Raw genomic sequence first — 18,030 nt, 5'->3', positions numbered from 1 at the left:
CATGTGCTAGAAGCTCACATTGAGAGTAAAGTAAGTGATCTGGGCACTCCAACGCTAGCAGAATACAACTCATAGTGTGGCAGAAGCGTTATATGCGTGCATGTGTTTAATTTAGGGCCGGGAAGATGTTAAATTAAGGGCTCAGAGCATTAGCTCTACATCCACCCTTAATGGGATATGGCTTCCAGAAGTGGTGAGGGTTCATCAGAATCTAATTAGGCCACACAAAGAGGGGAGGCTTTGCTGAGAGACTCCAAGGATCCCATAGTCAGCCTGAAGACAGGTGAGACCAGAGTCCTGGGCATCTTTTAACTAGGAAAGCCTGAAGACTCAAGTTTATGGTGACAATCCTTGCAATTCCTCCTGTCTATGGTTTCCCACCCCCATCACTAATTTCCTTCTTGTCAACACTAATTAGACTCTTTTCCTCATCTTATTTCCTCTTTGAAAATTTCCTGAATGACTCAAACCAGCAATATGTGTAGGATTACAAGCTCAGGGAAGCTCCAGGCTGGCTGGGCATTGGAAGTGTCTTTGCTTCTCCTCTCTCTCAAGGAAAGGAATTCCTTAGAAAGTATCTCTCACTGGTGTTTGAATGCTGCTAGAGATCGAATGATTTACTACGTCTTGTAGAGTGTACTGCTTAGGGACTTTGGTTCTCTAACTCAATAGTTAAATTTGAAATCACCTCTGTCTCTTACGAATTGGTTGTCCTTGGCCAGATTTTGCACTTTCTGGGTCTAAATGTCTTCATCATTAAAATGGAAGTATCTACTTTATAGGGTTGCTAGCTGACCCTTTGTTTTGGATCAGGGTTGTATCTTTTTTCCCCCTCTTTTTTGCAGTACTGGGATGGAACCCAGGGGCATTCTACCCTCAAGGTACATCCCAGCTCTATTGTTTATTCCTTATTTATTTATTTTTTTGGTGGTACTGGGATTCCTGGAAGCCCTTCTACCTCCGAGTTACACTCCCAGACCTATTTTAAGGAGAGCAGTATTGCTGGATTAGGGTCATCCTTAATGACCTCATTCTAAACTGTTTACCTCTTCAATAACCCAATATCTAAACAAAGACCCAATATCTAAACAAGGTCATAAAAAGGATTAGGATTCCAATGTATCATTTTTGGTGTTTGAGAATTCAATTCAACCCATGACACTGGGAAATAGACAAGGTACCAGGTTTGGCATCCAGTGGCCTTGAATGGGGTCCAAATTCTATTAATGATTGGTTGCTGGACTCTTTGATTGTCTAGGTTTGTGTGTGTGTGTATGTGTGTGTGTGTGTGTGTATGTGTGTGTGTGTGTGTGTGTGTGGTTACTGAGGATTGAACTCAGGGTCATTCTGCCTCTGAGAAATACCTCCAGTCCTATTCTATTTAATTTTAATTTTATTATTTTGAAACAGGGTCTTGCTAAGTTGCTGAGGGCCTTGCTAAGTTGCCAGGGCTGGCCACAGACCTGTGATCTTGCTATCTCAGCTTACCAAGGACTGGTATTACAAGCATGTGCCACCACGCCCAGCTTGAACTTGCATTTTTGAAGCTGCAGCAAAGGCGGGTTGTCTTGGAGGATTATCGAGTTCCATGGCTTCAGTGACCCATTCATTTTGACAATGAACTGATAGAGATTGAGAGGGACAGTTCCCAACGTGGGACTCAGGTAGAGGGGAACATCATGCTGCCAGTTGCCCTCAGGTTACTCCACCTGGGTTATAAGAAATGGACAGCAGCTGTCTACTATTTTGGAAGAGTGCTTCCTTTCTCTGCCATCTGTTTACAATCCTGCTGCTTTGGGAATGGCCCTGATTTCGCTACAGTGCTGTATTTTAAGGCCTTAAAAGCTCCATAAAACAATGATTTGGGTTGAGGTAGCTGAGGAATTCAGTAACTCGAAGAACTTATTTGTGGTATTTCATAAAAATAAACCAACTTTTACCTTTTATGGGGCTAAACATTTTCAACTGGGAGAGCTATATATTTTTTTCTTCCTCTAGTCTAATTCTTAGAATAGTCTGGCAAAAATCTGTACCCAGTGGAGTCCTTTGTGCATTTCTGCCTTTTGACCTACTCTTGTAGTCATTTCAGGATGATTTTATTTTTGCTAAATGATAGAGTTTAAATGTTGATCCATTTCGGTGGAGGACTGAATCCATCAGCTCATAATTGCATTAATATTAATTCTCATTTCAATGAGAAAGGCACTTTGTAATCACTTGTTATTTAACCCCAACTATAACCTTTGCAAGAAAAAGGGACAAGTTGGCAGATCCATGCATGGTCTAAGATGAGCCACTGTGGTATCTCTCCATTCAGGGTCACTGTGTAGAGGGAGTAGTAAGCTTCTTTATCCCCCACCCTGGCACTGGGGGCATGTCAAAATTTTTATAAAAGAAAAGGGAAAAGAGTGGTTATTGCTGGGTTTAGGAATCTAGACTTTAATGTTACACAGAGAAGATTAGAGTTATTGATGTTTGTCAAATGTAACTAGGAGATGCTCTCAAAACAGATGTACCCTGGGTCATCTCTCATTCTGATGTACTTACTGAAGCAATAGTGGGCTTGCCAAAGTTTTCTCTTGGAGAAAGCAACTTCTTTTGGTATTTAGAGGAGGCTGTCTGCCAAGGGAATAAAACTTCCCGCACAGCTCCTTGAAGTGATCTAGGAGGAATGGGGTCCAAGGGCTCCCAATCATTGCTACCTTGGCTAGGAAACTGGCGTATTGTCACTTCTTGCAATAGGATCAACATGTCTGGCGGCTTCCCTCCCTCTCTTCTCAAGTGAAGTGAAGACTACAGAAAGCTGGGTACTGCACAGGTCTCTCAGAAAAGAGGATTTTTCACTCTCCTGGATCTTACAGGCTGGCCTGGCCCTTGGGATGGGGAGAAATTTAGACTATAGCTGGACATTTTGTTTTCCTCCTTCGTGAAAAAGTTGACAATAGTTTTCTTTGGCTCTAGAGCAGCAGGGATTTTACACCTTTGATATATGAGCTTCTGGGGTTCTCAGGACAGTATCTGTTATGGATTAGGTTTTAAATGTCCCCCAGTGCTCATGTGTTGAAGGTACTATTGAAGGTGCTGGAAACATGAGGGAGGAGAGGGTACCTCATTAGAGGAATTAGGTCACTGAAGATGTTCCCTTATCCTTGGTTCCTCTTTCTCTCTTTCTCTCTATCTCCTCCCATAGCCATGAGGTGAGTAGTTCTGCTCCACCATTTCCCCCCTGCCATGCTATTTTGCCTTACCACAGGCTCAGAAACCACAGAGCCAAGTGACCACTGGCTTAAATCTCTGGAATCATGAGCCCAAACAAATCTTTCTTCCTTTAAGTTGTAGTTCCAAGGTGTTTTGTCACAGCAGCAGAAAGCAGACTAGTGCAACATTCTTAACCTCCAGGTCATATATGGCTGGCTCATTCCACCTCTCACTGCAGTTTAAAGAGTCATCATTGCATCATGGAAACTTCTGCAGAATGTTCTGAATAGGGAAGTCTGATTTTAAAATACAACTGATGCATACAGAACTAATGTGATATAAAAAAAATAAAGCAGTACAATCCCAGTAAAATTCCTTCTTTTTATGTTTATAAGTAGGGAAGTCTTACCTTGTGGCTTCCTTTATATTTTGTATACCTCCTGAAGACAGACTCTCAATGGTAGGAATTCTTTATTACCCCTGTTCAAAGAAACACAACAGAGATCCAATGAATAGTGAAATAAACAATGCACCACCTTGGGGGACTTAGTTAGAAAGTGCTTCTTCGGATGGAGAACCTGGATTGGTACCTGTGATGGGGCTTCTTTGTTAGCACCTGTGAATTGGGTGGTGTCTCCTCTGAGAGCTCTGCCCTGGATTTGGTTTTAGATAGCTCTGTCATTCCTATATAGGAGTGGGGTTGGTGATCCTTCCAGTGGTCTGCCTTTGTGTCTTATTCTTCAGAGATGAGGGCTAGGTGGCCAGATTCTCTAACTCTGCCTCCTCCTGCCTGCCCACTCACATGTGGTCCTTTCTTATTCATTGAATAAATGTCTGCTCCTGTCTTGAAGGAAACAGCTGTCTCTAGCTATCAATGGTTTTCCTCCTTGTCTTTCCTCTCCATCTCTCTGGCTTGATATTTTTGGATGCAGAGTCTTCAGACAGGAGGCCTCGGGGGAGAGAATAATGTTGGGGGCTTCAGCTTCAGAGTTTGATTCTCACACAGCAAAAGCCGATTAGCCTTTCAGAACCTTCCTCTCGGGAACCAAATGGAGTTAGGTTTGAAATCAGTCCTGTGCTCTTATCTCTCCTCTGGGAAGACAGGCGATGATGCTGTTGACAACATCCTTTTTGGGTCCATGGGGGAGACCGAGCAGGACCACTGTTCATCATACTGAGTCCGGTTGGTCATCCAGCAGGCATAAACCAGGAGCAGACATGTGCGAAGCCTCGTTTCTGGCCTCGAGCAACATGGCCACGGACTCACTGTGCTTCCTACTCTTAGGAACCCAGCCCCTTGAAAAACACAAGACACCCACGGGGAAAGCTGACTTATCCAAGGCCCCGGATTAGCGTCCGCACAGCAAGACATCCATATCTGTTTTGATGAATAATTAAATGAGTGAGGTGCCGCACGGATACTGGGACAGAACATCCAGGAGAGAAAGTGCTCTGTGACTGACCTGGGAAAGTTAAGGGAGAGTTTTTGGAGAGGACTCTGTAGTCCTGAAGGGCCTGCAGCTGTTGACTAGACAGAGAAGAACCTTCTTTCAAGAAAGCAGCCCCCAGGCTGGTCGGAACAGAGGCAGCACAGAAACAGAGCTGAATATTTAAAAAAACATTTTTTTTAAAAAAAAATTCTTTCCCGTGTTCGTTTCCTCTCTGCTCTTCCCAGCCCTTGTTTGCTAAGGTCCCTCTCCCCCACACACTAGCTCTGATTTCCCCTTTGATATCATGATCATTTTTTTTCCAAATAGGCTAGGGAAGGGCTGTATTTTAAAGCCTATCTTGCCTGCCAAGTTGTGTTCCCAAGTTCTCTAAGCTCCACATGCAGCCAGAATAACTTTAGGATGAAGCTCATTAATAATGTGCATGGTAAATCACATCCTCTGCAGGAGGCCTGCCAAGGGGGGCTCTGCCCCTGTCACGGAGCTTTTAGAAATGGCAGCTCGCAAATAGGACACCCATCCCCGCAGCTCCAGGGCGCCGGAGCTGTCCAAGCAGGAGTCTTGTGGGGAAATTTCTTGGGTGAAATTTTTCCACCTAAGGCATAGCCTGGAGCGTGGGAGCCCTTTTCCTGGAATACAATCGTTTCCTGGTAGAGTGTCTTTGTTGTATCTTTCTGGATAGGATCAGCTGGGGGAAGGGGATTTCCACCAGCACGCCATTTAGCATGAGTATATCCATTAGTTATAATTAAACAGGCCACTGCAATGATTACAAATAAATTCAGCACCAACAGGATTGTGCTGATATTCAGAGCCATAACAACAGTCTTCAGACAACAAATCAAATAGACTTTCTAGCAGGCTCTGGAGGAACCCAGGAGGGTTTAGTCTCCCTGGCAGATGACCACACAGCCTCAAAGGGGGACATTTCCCTGGAAGCATATGTAGCTGCCTAGAGTTCATTTCAGACAACATGGCCCAGGCCTGGGTCTGGGTGCAGCTTACTTTCTTTAGCATTTGTGAACCACTCTTTATTCTGCTTCATTGTGGATACACCGACATCACCTATTTCTGGCTTCCTCCTAGGAGGAGAAGATGCCCGCTGTTCAGAGCAGGCTTTCCCCATGATCCTGCCACCCTCAGCGCTTGGCTCCTGAAGATCAAGAGGAGGTAGAGTCCGTGTTAACACCTGGCCCCTATACCGGAAGCCTTCTGGCAGTTTTTGGAAATAGCCATCACCCAATGACACCAAGCCACCTTGTGAGCTAGTGGCTAATAGCTCCTGGGTATCAGCTTGGCTACTTTACGTTGCAAAAGCCCGTGCCTTTGATGTCCCCGGGAACCAAGTACACAGTCCTTTATTAGATGTCTTGAAACGGAGGTGCAAAATATGTTTGGGGGAAGAAAGGAGTATTAAAACCCAAAGAAAAAACAAATAGGGAGAGGGATGATGAATGATAGGCCGATTCCCTGAGTGGGATGCGGTAAGTCAAGAGGAAAGACAATCATTTATAATAATGAGTGTCGGCATGGAATGAGTATGCCTGTTACTCTAGTCCTTTGTATGTGGGCCACAGAGTGTGCTGGTCGGGAGCACAGACTTCAGTGCCAGATTTTCTGGCTTTGAAATTTGCCTTTGTTGCTGACTCCTTGGGTGCCCTTAGGCAAGTTTCTTAGCTTCTCCAAGCCTTTATTTTCCCATTTATAAAATGGGACTAATAGTTTTATGTCCTTTACAACCCTGTTGTGACAACTAAGTAGACATTTATGTAACGTGTACAGAACAGCATTTGTATTTGTGAAGTTTAATTAGTCCTATTGTATTTCATTTTTACCATCATACATTTGCTATGGCGATGCCCTTAAGCATTACTCTGTAAAGTTTTTATAGAACTTTTTAAAAAATGATGAGTACAGCAGATACATTAAAAAAACACACATAAAGCACAAATATAGTAATTGAGAAAATAGCTGGGCATGGTGGTTCAGCATTTGAGAGGCTGAGACAGGAGGATTGCAGTTCGAGGACAGCCTCAGTTATTTATTGAGGCTCCTTGCAACTCAGTGAGACCCTGTTTCAAAATAAAAATAAAGAATAAAATTATAGTGTGGGAGGTGTAGGTCAGAGGTAGAATGCCCCTCGGTTCCATCCCAGTACTGCAAAAAAAAAAAAAAAAGAAAAAAAAAGAAAAAGAAAGAAAGTGAAAGAAATTGAGAATATATCACAAAATGAACAGCTAGGTCAAACAGGGTCAGGGTCAGGACCTTCGAAACACTTCTGGTGTTCTGCTTCGCCACAGGTAATGCTATTCTAACTTTCAAGCTGTTTGGAAGTTTGCCTGTGTCTGTTCATTATACAGATGTGATAATACAGCGTGTCAATTTGTGTGTGTGTGTGTCTGTGCTATGGTTTGAGTATTCATGTCCCTCCGATATCCATGTCCAAAATTAATGCCCGGTGCAGCAATATTAGAAAGTGGAGTCTTCAGGAGTTGAACGAGCCATGAGGAGCGTGCCCCGGTGAAGGGGATTAGTGCCTTATGAGCGGGTTCAAGGGAACAAGTTAGGCCCTTTGCCTTCCTGACTTCCACCATGTGAGGAGATAGTGTTCATTCCTTTTTCCACTGGAAGATACAGCAAAAAGATGTCATGATGGAGGCATAGAACAGCATTCACCAGGCACCCAGTCTCCAAGCACCTTGATCTTCTGCTTTCCAGAACTGTAAGTAATAAATTTCTGTTCTTATAAAATATTAACTCTCAGGTACTTTGTTATAGTAGCAACAAAGGAAAGTCACGGACAAACTAAGACTGTCTTAGATAGACAGAGATACTCTCGATTCTATAACTCATCTTATACTTATCTGTTTTTTGCATGTACCTGTTGCTCATTCATTCCAATGTTGTATAGTATTCTATTGCATGTGGATAGCACATTATTTATTTATTCTACCATTTCGGAACATTTTGATTGTTTTCAGTTTGGGGCTATTGGGAATAATACTAGTATGAGCATTTTTGTACATACTTATTGAAGTAAATTTATGCTAAATATATACTTAGAGTTTTTTGCTGGGTTATGAAACATGGGCATATCTACTTTAGTAGGTAGTGTGCCAAATGTATTTTCCAATTTTTGTACCATTTTATAGTTCTTCTATATGCAAGTTTCAGCCAAATAGGCAAGTTTCTATCATTCTCTACCATACCAACATATAGAATTATCATTGATTTCCTTTAGTCTTCTTGGGGAATATATAATGATAACTTTTTGTGCTCTTAATTTTCATTTCCTTGATTACTAATAAAATTAGATAGATTTTTGTATTGATTCATTGGATATCTTCTGTTGTGAGTACCAGTTCAAGATCATTATGTATTTTTCTAGGTTTGAAAAAAATTTTTTCACTGGTTTATAGACATTTTGGATATAAGCCTTTTGATGGTAACATGTGTGGTAATTGGCCTTTTCACTCTGTAAACTAAGTTTATGATTCAGATTTATCCTAAGTAGTAATATTTGTGAATTTATGAGTTTTATGTTTATTTTTTCTACAATAAGTATTATGGTTTGGAGTTAGAATGTCTCCCTAGCCCTTATGGAAACAAGGTAGCAATGTTGAAAGTAGAGCTAGGTTGCAAAGAAGGGTTCCCTGGGGTTGTGGCCTTGGGGATTATATAATTCCTCCTCCTGTTTTCTTTCTGTTTCCTGCCTCATGATGTGAGAGCAGACCTTTACAAGCTCTCTCTCTTACTCTTCTCTCTCTCTCTCTCTCTCTCTCTCGCTCTCTCGCTCTCCCTCTCTCTGCTTCTTGCCATAATATCTGGAGTTTCAGATCCTGGCCTCAATATGTACAGAACCTAGAATCTCCAAGAAACAGTTAGCAAATAAATCTTCCTTCCTGTAAGTTGTGTGGTTAGTTGTTTTGGACTATATCAGTGAGAATGATGACAGAGACAATAAGTATCTATTTTAAATAAAACCTTGCTCCTCTCCCAAGAAATATTTCCTTGTATCATTGATAGTAGGCTTTATCTTTCTTTGGGGAATTCACTATGAGCCCATTTAATCTTCAGAGAGAACCTATTTGGGCCATTGTTATAGTGTTTGCAGTTTTAGCACTAAAGGCACTGGGAGAATTAGTAGCTTACTAAAGGACACACAGCTGAGATGAGGACTGAAGAGTAGCTATTTGAAGAGCTCAGGCAGTTCCTTCATATCACTGGTCAGCAGGATGTTTATTTGTTTTACAATCTGGATTTTTTGAGAGACCCTTTACCTCCCCACTGAGCCTTGTATATAGTGGAACCCTCAGCAGGTGTTTGCAGTCTGAATAGATTGGTAGACAGAAGAATGGAAGGAGAAATGTGTGTGACTGAATGGACAGATGAACAGATGGATACATGGATTGGTTCATGGGCTGGTAGATAGGTAAATGGAAGGAATGATAGACAGATGGATGTGTTTTTGGATAGATGGATAGAGGGATATATAGGTGGGTGGGTGAAGGACTAGATGAATAGAAAGAGAAATGAGTGAATGAATGAGTGAAAAATTAGAGGGATAAATAGGTAGATATTTTCATGGATGGATGGATGGTGGAATGAAAGGATAATGTATTGGGTCAATGTTTTCATAAAGACTCTATGCCTGGAGAGGAGACTACACTACTTTCTTTTCTTTTTTTTTTGTGGTACTAGGAGTGGAACCCAGGGGTTTTCTACCTCCAGGCTATTTTCCCAGACCTATTTTGTATTTTATTTGGAAACAGGGTCTCACTAAGTTGCTGAGGCTGATTTCGAACCTGTGCGATCTTCCTGTCTCAGCCTCCCAAGTGCGGGGATTACAAGCGTGTGCCACCATGCCTGGCTGAGACTACACTACTTTTAAACTAGGCCCTGGGTATCTGTAAGCCTGCACCATGACCTCAAGGAGTTCTGTTATGACTCTTTTCTCCTCAGTAGCCTTAAGAAATAGAGAAAGAACTGGCAGTGCAGCCTTCCCATGGTTGGGGAGCAAGGCCTGCCCTCCTCCTCCTTAATGCCACAGCTGGCTCAGGAGCTCTTGCTTGCAGGGAAAGTGAACAATAGTGTCCTTCTACTCCAGTGAATTGTTGAAACAGATCTTCCTAAATTTCAGAAGCAGGGTTGAGGTGCGGGATGGCTTTTGGACTGGTGTCAGAACCCTGAATGGGGACCCTCTTCTGCATCTTCTCTGAGAAAAGAATAGACAGATTTGAGTATTAAGTTTCATGTTCTTGACACCTACCATGTTTGGTCTCACCTCAGTCATGCTTTTTTTTTTGCCTAGGAGAACATGCCCTTGTTCATTTGAACTTTCATTTGCTCTATTCCAGGAGCCAAACTGGATGTTTCTATAGAAAGGCTGGCACAATGGATTCTGTCCAAGATGCCAAGTAGCGCATTCACAGGGAGAATCTTAGGAAGGATGGGTGTGGGTGCTTGTTAGTGTCACTATTCCTGGCCATAAATTTCTTCTCAAGCTATTAGTTGAATCTTTCATAATAAGTAAGTAGCCACTGGCACCTTTTCTCATGCTGAGTGCTGGTGATGTGCTATTCTGGTTTCTTCCTGAGCGCTTGTCTAGGAAAGTGCTTGTTGTATTTAATAAATTGCATTGATTTATTGCCTTTATTGATCTGTAGAAGCACTCTGAATTATCAGAGGTGATAGCCTTCTTAGGAAAACATAGAAGGTCTCTTCATTAGCATCCATTTTTCTATGAGGCTTTGGAGGGTGAAATACCAAGATGCACCGTGTTCATTGTCATGACATATTGGGCACCATCAGAGTGAACAATGGCCTCAGTATAAATCAGGCGGAAGGAAGAATTGAGATCATTTACCATAGGCTTGCTGGAATTTTTCTGATGAAATGAGCAGGCCATGGTTCTTTCTTTCAGTGATGACAAACTCCTCTTTTAGCTTTCCATGGGGAGTAGCAGTAGGCACACACCTCCACAGACAGCAGTCTGGGTTGTTTGAGAGCATCCCCCTTAAGGCTTGCTGTGTGACAAGCAGGTAAATCACTTGCCAGTTTTTTTGCACATGTCTCTTGTCTGTCAATTTGGGCCCTGACCCTTAACTGTGACAGGTTCTCTTTGCCTCTGACCCAGTGGGTCTGAGATTAGCTCTGTGGTTTGCTGCATACATCCAGCTCTGAGTTGCAGGGAGAAGCTCTAATGAGCCTGAGAGAGATGCTGAAATCTATGGGGACCCTGGTGATGGGTGATTCTGCCTCCTTCCTCTGTATTTTCTGGCTTCCTTCCCATGTCCTGGCTTGGGCTTGTATCTTCTCTTTGGAGAACACTAGTGGAGTAAGGCACCTACTTCCATCTTCCACAGGGGCTCTTGTGAGCTTAAAAGTCCCATTTCTGGGAGCTTTAAATCTTGACAACCATAAATCTTTCTGTTTTCCTCATGGATGTGTCTGATGAGCATGCAAAGCTCCTTGGATCTTTTCCTCATCTGACAAAAAGCAGAAAATATGCCTTCATTCCAGGGGACCTCAGGATAGGACCTATGGGGATCAGGGACAGTTCGAAGTTTGAATCTAGTCCTGAGCTGTGTGATCTTGGATAGATTACTTAGCTTCTCTGAACTTCAGGTCATCTCCTATTCACATAATGTGATTAGTAATGCCAAACTCCAAAGATGATTTTGAGGACTCTATGAGTCGATGTTTGCCAAGTGCTTAGCAGCATGTGACACATAATGCTTGTTCAAACAGTGGCAGATATCATTATTAAGGAAGTTTCTCTAAGCACGCATTAAGCAGGCAGCACTCAAAGCTGTGGCTGACTATGCCTCATGTTCTTTGTAAGCATTGGGGTAACATTGTGAATCGCTGCCTACAAGGAGCTTATTATTCAATGGATGACACTAGCAACAGACAATTAGGACATGGCATGAAATTTTCTTTGGGAGCAAAGAGAAGAGGCATGCAATATAGGTAAAGAGCTGGTGACAGTCTGTTATGTGTTGTGTTTGGACTATCTCCCTAAAAACTCAACCATGCCTTCAATGCACAAAGTTAATAGGTAGGGCATGATTGGACCAGGAGCATCACTTGAGGAGTGGCCTCTGGGACTAGATATGTCTGCTTCTTCTCCAAAATAAGCTGAGGGTAGTTGTTCCTCCTTTGCCATTCCCTAAAGCCCTGCTCCAAGCCAGCTGACCATGGACTGGCTTCTGAAATCATAAGCCTTAAAATAAATCTTTCTTTTCTAAGTTGTACTTGACAGGTATTTTGGTCACAGCGATGAAAAGGCAGACTGAAAAAGAAATTGGTATCAAGAAGTGGGGTCTGTGCTGTGACAAATCTGGTCCTGTTGTTCAGTAAAGTTTGGAGCTGGTTAGTGGAAAGAATTTGGAAAGGCTTGGATATGCAGACTGGAGAAGGTCTCAGAATATTGTAGAATGGGTGATTTTGGTAGGAGTTTCAAAGGCCAAAATATTGATAGGAATGTGGGCAGTAAAGAATGTGCTTCTGAGGGTTTAGATGGCAAGGAGGACTCCACAGAGAATTTGCCTGAAAGCCACATGTGTTACCTCCTGGCAAAGAACTTGTCTACATTGTGCCCGTGCCTTGAGACATTGTGCAAGAAAAAAATTGAAAGGCAATGGACTAATTAGTCTGGTGGAGGAAATTTTAGGGAAGCATAGCATTCAGGCAGTGGTATGGGTATTGCCAGCAACTTTTATCCAGGTATATTGTAAGAATTTGGAGCAAAAACTGGAGCAAGAAGATTGTAAAAAAAAAAAAAAAAAAAAAAAAAAAAAAAAAAAAAAAAAAACTTGCATTGTGGCCAGAAATGCACATGTGAATTTGGGGATGAGGTTGATGTGGTTGCTGAAGAGATGCCCATCACTAAAGATAAATTAAGTACTTTGTAAAGAAATAGTAACAAAGATGTCTGAAGAACATCTCAGGAATCAGCCAGACCCCACCCACCATAGGCTCAAGGGTGTAACAGTGAAATTTGCTTAAAAAGAGGTTGCTTTGAGAAGAGCCATGGGTGTGCCCTGCTTGTACAGGGCTACCTAATAAATTGTTTCCCCGGGATTCATTTCATAGTGCTCAGCTACCTAGTCATTGAGAGGCTGCTGCAGCCATTGTCTAAAGAGGCCAGGTTACTACTCCAGCTAACAGCAGACTTTGGTGTCATCCATGGGATGATAGTTCTGAGGAAATTCAAGATGAATTGAGGATTCATGGAGGCTTCCACTAAGATTTCAAAGGAAAACCTGAGGAACCAGACTTGGGTAGCAGGATCTGAGGGGAAATTTATTTATCTATGAATATAAAACCCAAATTACAATGGATATCCCAGGAACTAAGAGATGCCAGGAATGTGAAAATTCTGCTGAGGAAAGATGTAGGCAACAAGCAGACTAGAAGCTCAAGAGAGACGCCACATGTGGGCTGCAACTAGCAAGGCCATAGGAGTGGAGCAGCCCAAGCTTTTTGGAGATCACATCTCACCACGATGTGTCCCAAAAGCTACAGGGCTTAATATTTGCCCTGCTGCATTTCAGTCTTGTTTTGGTTCCATCCCTGTTTTCGATGCCCTTCTTCTCCTTCTCCTTCTCCTTCTCCTTCTCCTTCTCCTTCTCCTTCTCCTTCTCCTTCTCCTTCTCCTTCTCCTTCTTCTTCTTCCTTCTCCTCCTCCTCCTCCTCCTTCCTCTTCCTCCTCCTCCTTCTTCTTCCTCTTCCTCTTCCTCTTCCCCCTCCTCCTCCTCCTCCTTCTTCATACGTGAACATTTACTTTGTGCCATTGTATATTGAAAGCTTGTAACTTGGTTCTTCATTTTCATAGGGACTCACAGCTAAGAGTTTACCTTGAGCCTCAGAGACTTTGGACTTGGAAGTTTGAGGAATGATGAAACTGATGAGACTATGGAGCCCCTTAGAGATGGACTGAATGCATTTTACACTGTGATATGGGCATGAGCTTTTATTATGGCTTGCGTTTGAAATATCCTCCCCAAAGCTCACGTGTTAAAAACCTGGTCCCCAATACACAGGAGTCAGAGGTGTGGCATGGCCGGATGAAGTGAGTCACTGAGGGTGTAGCCTTGGGGGATTATGTCTTCCCAGGCCCTGTCCTCTTGCTCTTTCTGCTTCCAGCTACCATGAGTTGAGAAACTTGCCTCTACCATGCTATGCTGCCATTGTGATGGATCTGCCTCGGAGTCAGCCAAGTATGCACGAAAACTCGGAAACTGTGAGCCAAAATATACGTTTCCTCTTCTAAGTTGTTTTTCTCAGGTACTTTTGTCACAGCGATGATAAAAATGACTAATATACTGCCCTCCCCAGGCTAGACAGAGCTTTGGAAGCTGACTGGGGGCTGTTTACAGATGTGTGGTCATTCCTGTCATTGCCCAATCTCCACCCTCTACAAAGATAAACCCTTTACTCACAAGGCGTCACTTTAAACATTGTGTCTGATTCAATCTGATTTCTCAAGTATTATAGATAATACTTGCTCAGTGCCTTTCTTTCCTGCAGAAGTGTGTAGGCAGGGTTCAGGGCTATTGGGAATTTCCATCTTGGCCAATCAGTGCAGGGAATATAATATTTTTTATGATCAACAACATTAATGATTAGTTGAGGATGCAGAAAATACTGAGATTTGACTCACTTTGTTACTTGGAGGTATCCTGCTCTTTTCTTTCTGCCTCCCATGACCTGGTGTCTGGCTCCCTGTGGAAGGCTCTGGGTCTTCCTGCCTGCCCATCTGGGAGTTTGTCTGGTGGATGCATGCATTCTGACAGAGCAGCAGCTAGTGCTCCCCTCTCAAAGCTGGTTCCTGGCCCTGGCTCTGGGACCCAAGTTCCTCAGGGCTGCCTGCACTCTTTATCTGATAATCAATGCTGTCCTTATCTTCTGAGGAAATGCTGCCCAGTGATATCACACACTGAATCGATTAAAAGCAGAACTTTGAACTCATCTGTTTGGAGAGGTCTCTGTGGAGTGAATCACTCCCTCTTCCCTTAACTTTGCCCTTATAGCTGCCGGAAACCCCAGCTGCACTTCAGAAGTGGCTCTGTAGGCCCAGAAGAACTCAAATTTTTCACAGATTAGCTTGGGCGGGAGCCATTTAATTTATTTACCTACAATGAGGTCACCTTCTTCAAGTAACCCCCTTCAACTTTGGGTTTTGCTCAGTCCAATTAAAGGAAGCTCCCAGTTTGCATTGCCATTCCTGTGTTCCTTTTGACTTTGTCTTTTTAAGCTGACATTTACTATTTTCCATCATTACACTTTCCTGGCAGAGCTGATTCCCATCCCCTCTGTTTAGGTATTTGTGTCTATTTCAATCTCTTCTGCCTTCCCTTTGACAGGAGGTAGAGATGTTTGTATGGGTCTCTTCATTCAGAAACAAGGCCAGAAAAAGCTCAAGAGGTGTGTGATTGAGGCTGGTTCTATGCTGTGGACATTCTGGGACTTAGGAGTCCGAGAAAGAAAAATATGTGAGCCAGAGAAGATCCCCATCAGAGGAGTGGGGCTGGAGTTTTGTATGGGAGGACTCAGGAAGAATTTGAACTGGTAAGGGATGGAAAAGGGGTACTTTGAAGCTTGATAAAGCTTAGAACCACAAATGAACATGTGTGCCTGGGGAAAGGGAGGCAGGTGGTATGGATTGGCTAGAGAGTGGACAGTCTACTGAGAATGATGGTTAATATTTGAGTCCTCCTGGTAAGGCTTTGATGTTCAGTTGTTTGGTCAAACACCAGTCTAGATGCTGCTGTGAAGGAAATTTTTAGATGTTACGTTTAAATTTCAGATTTGGTGTATAACGGATTACCCTCCATCATGTGGGCAGGCCTTAATCTGAAAGTGGCTTACAAAATAAAGACAGTTTTCCCAGCGAGGAAGAGAGAGGTCTCAAGAGTACAGCTTCAGAGCCTGCTTGAGTTTTCAGCCTGCTGCCCTGTGGATTCAGACTCAGGACTGTAGGCATCAACTCTTATTCGAATCACCAGTCACAATGCCACCCTGCAGAGACTGGACTTGCAACCCCACATCCCCATGAGCTACCTCCTTAAAGTAAATATCTTTCTCTTCCCATATATAGCCTTACTGTCTCTGTTTCTCTGGAGAACTCCGAGGACTCCACCTGAGTGCCTGGCTTTGCTGAATGATTGTGTTTCCCAGGGCAGCCCCGAGAGTTCTCTGAAAAGTACAAACACCTTTACCGAGCATTTGTAGACCAGACACTGAGTCAAAACCTGCAGCCAAATTCAATGCCCACACTACTCTGCCCAGAAAAACTCATGCGAAAAGAATTCCCCTGTGCTCTTTAAACGAGCTTCCTCTTTGCAGACACGTGGCCAGTGTTGGGCAGAGCCTGGTTCACCCCAGTTTTTAAATTTCTTGAATGAAATCAGTTTTTATTTATTTATTTATATTTATTTATTTATTTATTTATTTATTTATTTATTTATTTTTTTGCGGGTCTGGGGATGGAGCCCAGGGGCATTCGACCTCCGAGCTACACCCCCTGCCCTATTTTTTATTCTTTATTTTGAAACAGGGTCTCACTCATTTGCGGAGGGCCTCACTAAGTAGCTGAGGCTGTCCGCGAACCGCGATCCTCCGGTCTCAGCCTCCTGAATGCTGGGATTACAAGCGTGCGCCACCACGCCCGGCTGAAATCAGTTTTTAATTGATAAGAAGTCTCTCTATTGGCTCATGTTTTCTGGTTAAAACCAATGCTCTTGTGCCCTGTTGGGAAGCAGAAAAATTGTTTTCAGTAAGCAAGCCTCCAATTTTCTGAGCCAGATGTACTACAAATACCACTCTGCAAGGCCACTGTGCAAGTGAATCCCTGCAGAAGCGGCCCAAGCTGTCAGGTACAGGGAGAAATATCTTTAGTGAGAGTGGGTCATGGAATGAGACTTTCCCACTGTAGCGTTGATGGGCAGAGGGGGTTTCCACAAGGACAATTCTTAAGAATCTTTGTAAAAATGCATGACTCCATCTGTCTTCTCTCTCATCTTTGGCTTCAGATGAGCTGAGCCATTTAAAAATTCCCCAACAAGGGACCCCGGGCACCGGGAGAAGTGATGAACAGATTTTCAATTTGGCCCTGATTTGCATGAATTATTATTTTTCCCTGGCAGTTCAAATCATTGTCTGAAACTGGAGGATGGATAGTGAGTTTTCCCCAGAAGCAGATTCTTGATTGTTCTGGAGACTGCTGGAACTCCTGGGTGTGAGGCTCTAACCTCAGCTTCTCCAGAGAGGGAAGAAATGGCAAAGGGGGCAGAGGGCTGGGAAAAATGGATTCAGAGCAGTGCCAAGAGGGTCCAGGGTATGACTTTGTATTCCCATTGTGAAGACCTACCCTCATTCTCCTTTTCACCCAGAACTTTCCTAAGGGTATCCTCTAAGGGGAAACTTCTCTTTCAATGTGGCTTTTCCTGTCATTTCTTATAGCCAGGTTAGTGAGGACCACAGACAGAACCCGAGAGAGCCAGAGGATATCTCTTGAGGTTCTGTGTGTGATAATTTGGTATGTTTGTGGTGGTGGTGGTGATGGTGGTGGTAAAACAGTAGTGACTGGGAGCTTAAAAGTGTTCTCTTAAGATGTTGCCTACAATGGAAATAACTAAATTGTCTCGCCAATTGTTAAACTTCCCAAATTCTAACCATGGCTATTCTTAAGTCTTTTGTCATGCACCATTTTTTTTCCCTAAAGCATTTTCAGTCAGATTCATGGCAAGGACCTTATTACCCTTAAGTACAGCTCTCTGACAAAATAGTGATTGGGAGAAATATATAATAATAATTAACATCAATCAACCAGGCATTGATGGCACATTCCTATATTCCCAGTTCTTGGGACGCTGATACAGGAGGATTACAGGTTCCAGACCAGTTTCAGCAACTTAGTGAGACTCTCAGCAACCTAGCAAGACTCTGTTTCAAAACAAAAAATATTAAAAAGAGCTGAGGATATAGCTCAGAGGTAGAAAGCCCCTGGGGTTCAATCTCCAGTACCACAAAACAACAACAAACCACCACCAACAAAATTTGAGTCCTTATTCCATCCAAGGCACTGACGTAGCCTTTACTCATATTTAGTCATTAGGTTGGCACAGAAAACCTGAATGGGTACATCCCTAATTTCATTTTCAGATGGGGAGAGAGGCTAAGAAAACTGCATAGTTACCTGGCTAACAGGCAGTGGTATTATAGCTTTGAATCCAGGCGATCTGATTTAGGGCCCATGCTAATCTTTTCCCTGAGTTGTTGCTTGGCCTTGGCAAGTGTCTTCTGCCTAATTTGTGGGCCAGGCCCCAACGGCAGTCCTTTCCACACTAGTCTAAAGGTCTCCAGGACTTCCTTGGGG

This window comes from Muscardinus avellanarius (assembly GCF_963383645.1).
Source record: "Muscardinus avellanarius genome assembly, chromosome: 15".
Lineage (NCBI taxonomy): Eukaryota > Metazoa > Chordata > Mammalia > Rodentia > Gliridae > Muscardinus > Muscardinus avellanarius.
Note: the sequence above shows the minus strand (reverse complement) of the source record.